Genomic DNA, 10,823 nt, shown 5'->3' with positions numbered 1-10,823 from the left:
CGCAACTCAGGAGTTTGTCACAGAAAAAAAAAAATTCAACAGAATCCTCCCAGCATCTCTTGATCCTCACGCCCCTGTTAAAGTCATCCTCTCACTGGAGCTCCTTGAGACGAGCCCGGGCTTCGGTGTTTTCCCTCCCGACGGCCACCAGACTCTGACGAACTCTCAGAGAAACACTCTCTGCTGCCTCCCTCTCTCCCTCTCCCTCTCTCTCTCGATCTATCTCCTCCCTCCCGTTCACACTCTTGACCCTGAATTGGCTCTGCACTTTTAAAAAAAAAAAAAAAAGGGGAGACGATATTAACACATACATGAGAAGGATGCTGTTTATAGAGCGCACACCCACTGCTGTGTCACTTTGAGCAGTTGCTGAAAGTATTCTTGGACGCGATGACAAACGTTACGCACACATCGGCCTCGTACGCCCACGCTCAAAGTTTAGTCAGAGCTGAGCAAACGTACACATATCGGAGGCATTATGTGCTGCATCCATGAGCTTTAAAGGCTTCATCAGCAAAACATTTTTTTTTTTCAATGTGGCACCTTCACACTCAAATCAAGAGCCAATGTCAATGTGGCAATACTGACATAATTAACCTCTTTTATATCTGCTTCCATTAAAGCCGTCGTAAAAATTAATCACAGAAAAGTGCTCGTCGTGCATATTATGTACTCATAATCATTTTTGCCCTTGGGCCCCCCAGCAGGTTGAATCAGTCAGTGGAGTTTTTAGGGGTAATTTATTCAAAGTTTTCAGCTCTCGGGGTGAAGCTGTTAGCCATCAAAGGGTTAAAATGTGAATACTGTGCATCGGATGACTTTTATTTGGGGAATAAAAAACTCAATAGCAATATCGGACCAAAGATAGCGACGGCGGAGTCAAACAAACAGCAGCAGGTTTAATCATAATGAGTCTGCAGCAGAATGGAAAGAGGTTTTTCATATCCTGCATATGTCAGTAGAAGAACCTGATGAAAAAAAGGTGTGAAAAAATGTCAGCAGTTGTCGTTGCAGAGTTGTGCGGCTCCTCGATGCTACTAAATATAAAGTGCACCTGCCGTAAAGGATAAGCGACGGTGCTTAAGGTGAACAATGTCAGAGCGAGGGCAGGAAGGAGTTTGGTCTTTTTCGTACGCAGAATCTCTAAAACCCTGATTACAGGCCCAGCTACAAACACGACAGGCGCTTAGTAGTCGTCATTATGTCCACAGGATCCGTCATTTGTCCATATAAGCAGCCGTGTCAACCTGACATGGAGATTCCTCAACTGCATGACTTTTTGTCCACTTCAAATGCTTTCAGAAACACATTTTACCAAGGAGCCGCCATGTCGGCACAATTATAAAACATCTCCAGAAGCTCCAGTTTCAGGACCCCACTTCTAGGACCTTTGCCACAACAGCGCCACCTACCGAAGTGGATGATCTTTAAAGTGAGCGGCCACAAGTGACAGTGCTTAAGGTGAACAATGTGTGAGTGAGGGCAGGCGTGACTTTGTTCTTTTCGTACCCAGAATCTCACCTTGTTCTCTAAAACGGAGATTACAGGCCCAGCTACAAACACAACAGGTGCTTAGTGGTCGTCATTATGTCCCCAGGATCCGTCATTTGTCCATATAAGCAGCCGTACAGTGTGTTCTGGTGGCTCACTTGCTTTTCAAGAGATGGGGCGTCTTGCTGGCTGCTTCACATTTGCATAAAACTAAGGTCTAGGTTACTTGATGCACATTAGAGGCGTTGAACCGCCACTTATCACTTCTGGAAACTCCTGACAAACTCATCTGACATGGAGATTCCTCAACTGCATGACTTTTTGTCCACTTCAAATGCTTTCAGAAACACATTTTACCAAGGAGCCGCCATGTTGGTACAATTATTACACATCTCCAGAAGCTCCAGTTCCAGGACCCCACTTCTAGGACCTTTGCCACAACAGCGCCACCTACCGAAGTGGATGATCTTTAAAATGAGCGGCCTCAAGTTTTAAAGGTTTGCACCTCCCAAAACACTGCTATGGTTTTAATGGTTTATCTCTCCAAACATATCACTTGTAGCTTTAATAGTTTGTTCCACCCAAAACATTACTTCTGTCCACTTCTTTCTTATAGTTCCATCCAGATTCTCACAAACAAGTTGTGGTTTTTAAAGGTTTATTCCACCCAAAAAACAAATTTCTGTCCAAGTACGCATACTTTTAAAGGTTTGCTTTACCAAAATAATACTTCTTAGCTAACCAGCTATGGTTTAAAAGGCTTATTAAAATACTACCTTCCATCCAAATACTTGTGGTTTGAATGGTTTACTCCACCCAGATTGTACTCTCTAACTATCAAGTTATGGTTTTTAAATATCTATTCAACCCAAAATACCAATTTCTGTCCAAGTACGCATAATTTTAAAGGTTTACCCCACCCAAAATATTACTGTCCATCCAAGTATTTGTAGTTTTAAAAGTGTTACCATACCCAAACAGTACTTTCTAACTAACAAGTTATGGTTTTAAAGGTTTATTACACCCAAAATATTATTTTCTGTCTGTCTTGGTTCTTGTAGTTTTAAAGGTTATACCACCCATAATATTACTTTCTGCCCAAGTACTTATAGTTTTTAAGTTTTCCTCTACCCAAACAGCACTTTCTAATCAACACATTTTGGTTTTATAGGTTTATTCAACCCAACATACGACTTTCTATCCATTTATAAAGGTTTATTCCACCCAAAATTGTACTTTCTAACTAACAAATCCACTCATATATTCTCTAAAACTAGAGCAGAATTAGTGTCTTTTTCATGCCTGAAGTGAACTTTCCATCCAATCCACAAAGAAATGGATTTCAGAGCGTTTCACACCAGAAGTTGTACTTGCACAGGAAACTGAAACCAAACAGTGATGAGGCTTTGATTATACATGTTGTGGATACCGTGGACACATAGATCACATCAACGTATTCCACGCATGTATATTCCCGCCATTGTGATCTGCATGGACTGTGACGGTGACTATATTTACATCACAGTGACCCCAGTGGACCTACGCATACTCATGGACTGTAACACTGGCCTTACTTGCACTACATTTGCAACTCCATTTCCCTTCCACTCATTAAATCCGCTGGATCCTCCTCCCTCCGCTCGTCTCTCTGTAGAGCCGACCTCTTTCTGTTGCACTCGACCTCATCCACTCCTGAACTTTTTTTCTACCACTTATCGCTCGGCGGCGTGTTCATCTTTTTCTGCTCCCGGAGCTTCTCTTTTCTCTCTCTCCCCGTCTGCAGATAACAACCAGGACTATCTCCTCTGTTCAGCGTTGTCAACTCTGATTGCATTTTGTGGCTTTATGAGATTCAAAAATGTATTATAATTCCAGAAACCAGACGTCACAGGTGGCACTGAACAGCAGAGAGAGAGTAGGTGGGTATGATGTAAGCAGCCCCAGTGAACTTTTAGGCGATTTGCATATGATTTTTATTTTTTTTTTTAAAGAAAGTCTGTTTCCATAGCATCAGGCCTCATTGGTCAGTGATGCTGACGAGCTGCGTACAAATGGGCTTTTCTATATATAGGTGGAAAGTGCAGTCGTGTTAAAGTTCCTCATGTTGTACCACCTGCTGCTTTTCTACACAAAATTATCTTAAAAGTAGATGAATATTTGCTTTTGTTTTCAGGATTTGTTTTGTACATGTGTGCTTATGCGTCTCACTTTAATAAAAACAGAGACCTGAATTTAAAGTTTGTTAAGATAGCCAACGGTGGAAGAAGTAAAGCACTGAGTCACGTTACCGCCACAAGTTCTGCATTTAAAATCCTACTTTAGTAGATTTACAAACGCATTCAGCAAAGCGGGCTGATTTATGATGAATGTTTTGCGTTTTTGCACAACATGCTTCACCAATTAAATTATATTTTTTACAAGAAACTACACAGAAAAGCCAAACTAAATATTTCTAAGAGTCACTTTTATTGTCAGACTCCTATAATCCTTATTAATGTGTTTATTTGTGCGTGTATAATTTATATATTGTGTCTGTGGAGCTGTCTGGCCTTTAAAGAACTTTTTTTTTTTTTGATGAATGCAACTTAATGGATGGGATGTTTCTCTCAGCAGGTGGTGGAGACCAAAAACAGATCTAAAAGTGAAAGTTTGACATTCATCGTGTGAACGTGAAGAGGTGATGTTAGTGTCACAACTATTTTCGGCTTCCCTTAAATGGGCAAAAAAAGAAGGTTTGAAGGTTTAAATAATTTTTGAAGATGGCACATACAGCTTTACGAATATTAGCCGACAATATCCTACTGTTTCACGTTCATTTTTTTGAGCTAGTTATTTTGTTAATCAGTGAGGAATCATGTATTTTACATATAATTTCTCAACTAAAGCTAATACCCACGCCGAAAATAATAGCACACCTTAATAGTTAGCTTTTACCCATTGCAGCTGTTCAGAAAATAAACTAAGCATTTAAACATCATAATAAATTGCTACATATTAAATATTTTGAATTCGATATTATAGTTTAATAGCTTCCATTTACAGCCATACAAGCTAACCTATACATCGTTATGGCAGTGCTAAGCTATGCTAACTTCAGCGTGCTCACATTTACAGTGTTAACCGCCTTGCATTAGCGTGTTAGCATGCTAATATCTGACTCAGATGAAAGGTTAAGGGGTCAACAGCTTTGCTTCAATTCATCCAAAGAGAGACGAGAATTTCTGAAAACATTTCGCTCAAAACCACGAGCGTCGATTTAAGCTGCTGGTTTTGCTAAAGCGATGGAAGCTGCCTGCCATGGAGTCTGGCCAGAGGAATTCTGGTGAGAGGAATTCAAGGAGGAATTCAAAACAACCTTGGCAACTGTAAAAGAATGCTAAACATTTTCAGGATTTTATCTAGTTGAAGTTAACACATTATCTTGATTTTCAGACCGCTGAGTGGCTCCCACAGCTCATACTTTCTAAATTAACCCGTTGGACCTCAAACTGTTTGAGCATTTTCACTCATGTGGGCTCTTTTTAAACTGTAATATAAAATCCTGCACAAGTTGAATTTCTTTGGTTATTTACTTTATAATAATTTAAATCAACATACTGAACATTTTCAAAGTGCCCACAGGTGATACCAACGCTGGAAAAATGAAGGCTCCCCATTTACAAATACGCTATTTGACTAAGTCTATTTACATTTTTACAACCTGAGCAAACTGGATGTTATTCACACGACTCTGTGCTTTAACGAGATGTTTCACCATGAAGAGCGTTTCTTTTTGAGATATGCTGCATTTATTATAATTGATCGAGGCCGTTATATTTTCCTCGCCTTTCTCTGCCCTGTGTCGACACAGCCTGCAGTTCATCCTAAATTATTATTATTATGTTATTTTATTTTATTACAGTATCTGGTACAAACAGTTTGACCCAAACTACAGCCATGGTGCGTTCAGGGACCATCAGAAAGCTGAAAACGTGTCTGTTTCTTCCTGATAAATGGTGGAACTTTGGCTTCTTTCTTTTTTTTAAACAGAAAACACTCATTTCAGTACCTCTGCTGGGTTTTGGGTTCAAAGGGTTAGTGGGATAATTTGAATTCAATTGAAAGTAAGTGGAAGGAAATGTCAAGAGAACATCTGCAGACGTGCAACTTTACCTCCATTACGCGGTCTAGAATCAGAAAAGAGGATTTGAAACGTTTCCTTGAATCAATTGCTGCTGCTGATAGTTTGGGTTGATGTCGAGGTATATTTTCTGCTACAGATACGTGGCTCTGTGCACAAGATGAATGTTTCAGGAAGCAAATTTCAGACTTCAAACGTGCAGGACAGGTGCTTTCAAACCGACTCAGAGCTTTTGAAGCAGCCCAGACTGACCTGACCTGAAGAGATCTGATCCAATGAGACCTGAAGATCATCCAGAGTGGGGTTTATTTTTCTGTCATGTTTCATCTGCAGCAGACAAGATGGAAAAAATGGAAGAAAGATTGACCTTCTCAGATTGTACCCACATTATCAGGATGACCGTTATTACGGCGCAGACAGACGGAGACGTGTTTAGAGAGGATTCAGTTCCTTGGCAACCCGTCAGCTGGAAGTTATTTGTAGAAAAAAAAAGTCTAATGATGAGAGAACTGCTCTGCTGCTGGAGCATTTACAAGATTAACAAAGAACTAAACAGTGCAGGTTGTGTCTTAACAGGAAAAATGATTGATCATCACTGAGTGAGAAGTTGAACAAAAGGTTAAACAAGAGTCTTTGTCAGCTGCTGACATGATTCACGTTTGTATCGTCTTTCGTATCTAAACCACTGAGAATTACAGCAAACCCGCTGTAGATACACTTATTCATGATTTAGTCATAACAGCTGCTCCAGACTGAACTAAATCAACAACTCTATAAAAAAAATGACCATAAACTTTATTCCAGACATTCCTGCTCCCTGCTGGATGAACTGTAATGACTCCAGTGATCCTCACTTTTACTAATTTTTCACTTTTGCTCTGTGAAATATCTCAACATGTGACGCTCTGAATATACAGCGATGACTCTGGTAGTCTGACTTTTAACCTTTATTAGGTTTTTACTGAAAAATCTCAGCAGTGATTGAATACATTGCTGTAAAATTTGGATTGCAGTTTGCTTTAATTTATTGACTTCAGCCAGCACTTTGCTTTATGATTCAGTTTAACATTTTTAACTGCCACTGTGCTTGAACGCAGCCTCACACAGCCTCTAAAACTACTGCAGATTCTTTCATTTATTTCTTATTTAATCACTTTGTCCAGTGACCTGAGAGCTGTCTCAAAGCAAATTGTCTTTTATTTCTCTTATTCATTTCGTATCTTTAGCTATTGTATGTCTGTTTCTGTGCTATGTGTCGGTTAGTTTGTGTTTTATTGTTGCATTTTGTTAGATTTTTTCAGTACATATGAGCAGATTTCACATTTTCTGCACCATAAATGTTAAACACGCTGCTATTTTTTATTATTTTAACTGTCTCTCTGTACAAACCACTTTCTGCACAATCCCTATATACTCATATTTGTTACCTCAGTTTGTAAAAACGTTAATCGCTGCACAAGGCACTGAACTAAAAATTCACTTGATAACTTGATTGTTGACATCCTTGAATGCTATACGACAAATATTCTATTCTTATGAATGAGCTAATCATTATTTCATGCATTTTAGTCTAAAACTAGGTTATTTTCTGGTAATCTGATGCACTAAACAGAACCCTTGTCCTCACCTTCCTGTGTTGAAGCCTCTTCCAGAAGCTGCTGTGTCTGCTGGTGGCCACTGGGTGTCATCAATGCTACAGGAGAGAGTCTGGAACACCAGGAAACGCATGAAATATGTTCATCTGGTGCCTGGTGCACTGCAGCTTAACTTGACGAGACCTTTTATCGGTGCATTTAATAATGCATGACGTCCCTGCACTCTGTCAGCGTGAGCCAGAGTCACGCTATCGTAATAAAAACAGTGACCAGGATTATTTTGAAATCGTAAAACATCTCCACCATCAGACACACAAGTTAGTAAAATATGACAAAACACAAACGGCACGTTTTACTTGATCGACATGTTGGTGAAATGACCCGTGTTCTGCTCATTAAGAGGTGTCAACAACCAGTAATACAGCATCAGACTACTGCTAACACCTGTTTCAGTTCTAACTGGTTTATAAAAAAGACTAGAAAATGGTGAAAAATGTCGATCAGCATGTTCCAAAATCCACAAATTATGTCCTCAAGTGTCTTGTTTTGTCTAAAACTCCAAAGATATTCAGTTTACTGTCATAAAGGAACAAAGAAACCAGAAAAACTTCTTATTTTAGAAGCTGGAACGACCAAATTTGGACTTTTGTTTTCTTAAATATTGACTCATAGCGATTAATAAGTTATCAGAACAGATGATGATTAATGCACGAGCTGACAACTAATTGATTAATCATTGTAGCTCGACATTATGACCTCTTGTTTTATCAGAAACATGTCAAGAAATGTAACGGGACTTTTACATGTGAGCTTTAAGAAAAAAACATTCTGCAGCCTGACGTTAAAAATCAAACTTTTCTTTGACTAATATTTCACGTGTCCTCGTCTGGACGTGAGCTTCGGCACTACTTCTGTCTGTTTTCTCTGTGTTGAGCAACCACGATTGCAAAGCGGAGGTTGCAGCAACAGCTCACGTACTCAAGAGTTTCCCAACAGGCTCCAAACACAAAAAGCAAATATCTAGTCAAGAGAAGCGACCGAGGACAGCGATCGGCACCCTGCGTCGACCCACTTCGCTCTAATATCCTGAGCTTCCAGCCTCCCTCAGATACGATGACCTGACCTCGGAGTAAAAAGTGAAATCCCCTCTGACACCGGATGGTTATTACCATCCTGTTTGAAATCACCGAGGAGAGAATGAACAGCGATGACAAAACCGCCCGATCTGGGCTCTGCCTGCACATTTCTCAAATACTTTCCTAGTTGAGTCGACTACCACATCTACTCGCCCTTCTCCCAGTCCGGCCTCGCTGCTCCGCTCTCACATCTCAAGTCTGTCCTTCACACGCCGACAACCTCGGTGGGAAATTAGCAGCAGACAAACGAAGGCCAAGTCTGGCTGCTCGACATACCGAGATTACAAACATTAGTGACATTCCTCCTGATTTTCTGGACGGTGGAGTTTTATTCCCCGACTATGTTTTCCAGTGTTTGTTCTCTACGGTGACTCACAGAACTCAAGGAACAATAATAAAACATTATGAAATGGATGACCTCTGCCAAAATATGGAATGTAATCCTTGAACTATGCAATGATTGAATGAGCTGTCACACGGCGGCTCATTATTAAGACTATTTATTATAATGGGCTTCTTGCACGTAGTTCTTTAACAGTTTCACAACACTATGTCTGTTATTCAGGATTACGTAGATGACTGCCTCGCCCGGATCTGTCCGAAGGCTGTGTGACATGTCCTGGCGTTAGCAAATAAAGGAATTCAAGAAAACATGACAAGATATGACCAAGAGCTCATGACGTTTATTCAGCAGCTGCTCAGTCCCTGTACTGAAGCTGTCATCTGAAGCATAACGTCAGTGGGGAGGGTCTGTTTGTTCTGTTTTATTGTCTTTTTATTCCTTCCATATGTAAAGCTGATTGTGTGACATTTCATTTGTATGAAAAAGCTTCAAAAATAAAGTCTGATTGATTGATAAAGAGTCTACAAGAGGCTCGATACCAGCGCTAAATGCTAACATTAGCGAGCCAACATGCTCACAGTAACAACATCCATCCATCATCTCTACACCTTAATCCTCACTAGGGGGGCTGGAGCCTATCCCAGCTGACTCAGGGTGAAGGCAGGTTCACCTGGACAGGTAACCAGTCTATCACAGGGCTACACTTAGAGACAGACAACCAAGCACACTCACATTCACACCTACGGACAATTTAGAATCACCAATTAACCTCAACATGTTTCTGGACTGTGGGAGGAAGCCGGAGAACCCGGAGAGAACCCACGCTGCACGGGGAGAACATGGAGACTCCACACAGAAAGATCCCAGGTGTCCTTACCTTCTAGCCGTGAGGCGACAGTGCTAACCACTGAGCCACCTTGCAGCCCCCAGTAACAATATGCTGTTTATCAGGTATGTTGTTTGTACTTTAGCTTCGTGTGTTAGCATGCTAACACTGTCTAACTAGCATGAAATACTGAATAAACACATTTAAAAACGTTAAATGTGATAGGATTTAATGAGGATGTCTTAAATGAATGATGAGTGTTGTGTACTGAATAAAGGCCACCAGCGTTGACTCCTTTCTCCTCTCCTGTTCTTTTAACATAAACTCTCTTCCTTTACCTGTTTCAAAGTTGACTCCCAGCATCACAGCTTCTTCTTGTTAAGTCACAGCTGCCTGTGTGACTTGAGTTGGATTTTATAGACTTCTGACCTGATTGCATCCACAGGATTGGACGGTTGGACGGTTGGAGTGTCGCTCCAATCAGGATCTGTGCGGCGTTAAGCCACGCCTCATGGGCGGGAGCCAATCACGTGCGTGTGATCACACATATTGATTTGCATATACAACTTTATACACCAGCTAGGAGAGCGTTATGTGGTCAAACACTATTTATGGGACCTTAAGCTGGTCAAACACATCACAAAATGGACTAAAGCTGGATTTGTCATCAATGAGGCTTTTCTCTTTACTGGAACTTATCCCAAAGGGCTCACAGTGATAATGCTAACACGCTAATGTTTAGCAGCAGGTGTATCGTTAGCATTCTCACTGTCTTTAGGAATGTTAGAAATTCTGCCCTGAGTATCTGGTATTACATGGTTTTTGCATCAGATTTGATTGCAATTGATAAAAACTTCACATTAAAAAAAACAAACCTCCAAAATATTAACCTCACGGTGTAGCTCAATGGAAAGTCAGAGGGTCATCAAAGTTGGGGACGTGAATGTCCATCCAACAGCTTCTGAGACAGTTTCCCTAAAATTTTAACCTCCCAGTGAATCAATAGGGGAGACGCAGGAGAAGATTAAACTCCTTAGGACTCATTCTCTGGGGATCAGGAAGGTCTGTGCTGTAGACTGTATATAATAGTCCAGCTGATGTGTGGAAATGATGTTCACGTTTTAATAAAAGCCTGAAACTGAAGCATCACATCATATCAGCAGGTTCAGGGCCTTGAACTGTGCACGTGTAGAAGTTAACCAAGGTTCAAGCTCTGAAGAAAAAGAGAAAATATCCCCAAAAATCTGATAGAAAACCCCTGAACTATGAGGATTTTTATATCTTTTTAGATCCTTTGACCGAGTTCTGTAAA

Source organism: Stegastes partitus, unplaced genomic scaffold (genome assembly GCF_000690725.1).
Source record: "Stegastes partitus isolate 25-593 unplaced genomic scaffold, Stegastes_partitus-1.0.2 Scaffold1092, whole genome shotgun sequence".
NCBI lineage: Eukaryota > Metazoa > Chordata > Actinopteri > Pomacentridae > Stegastes > Stegastes partitus.
The sequence above is the reverse complement of the archived record's forward strand: the minus strand, read 5'-3'. Positions refer to the sequence as shown.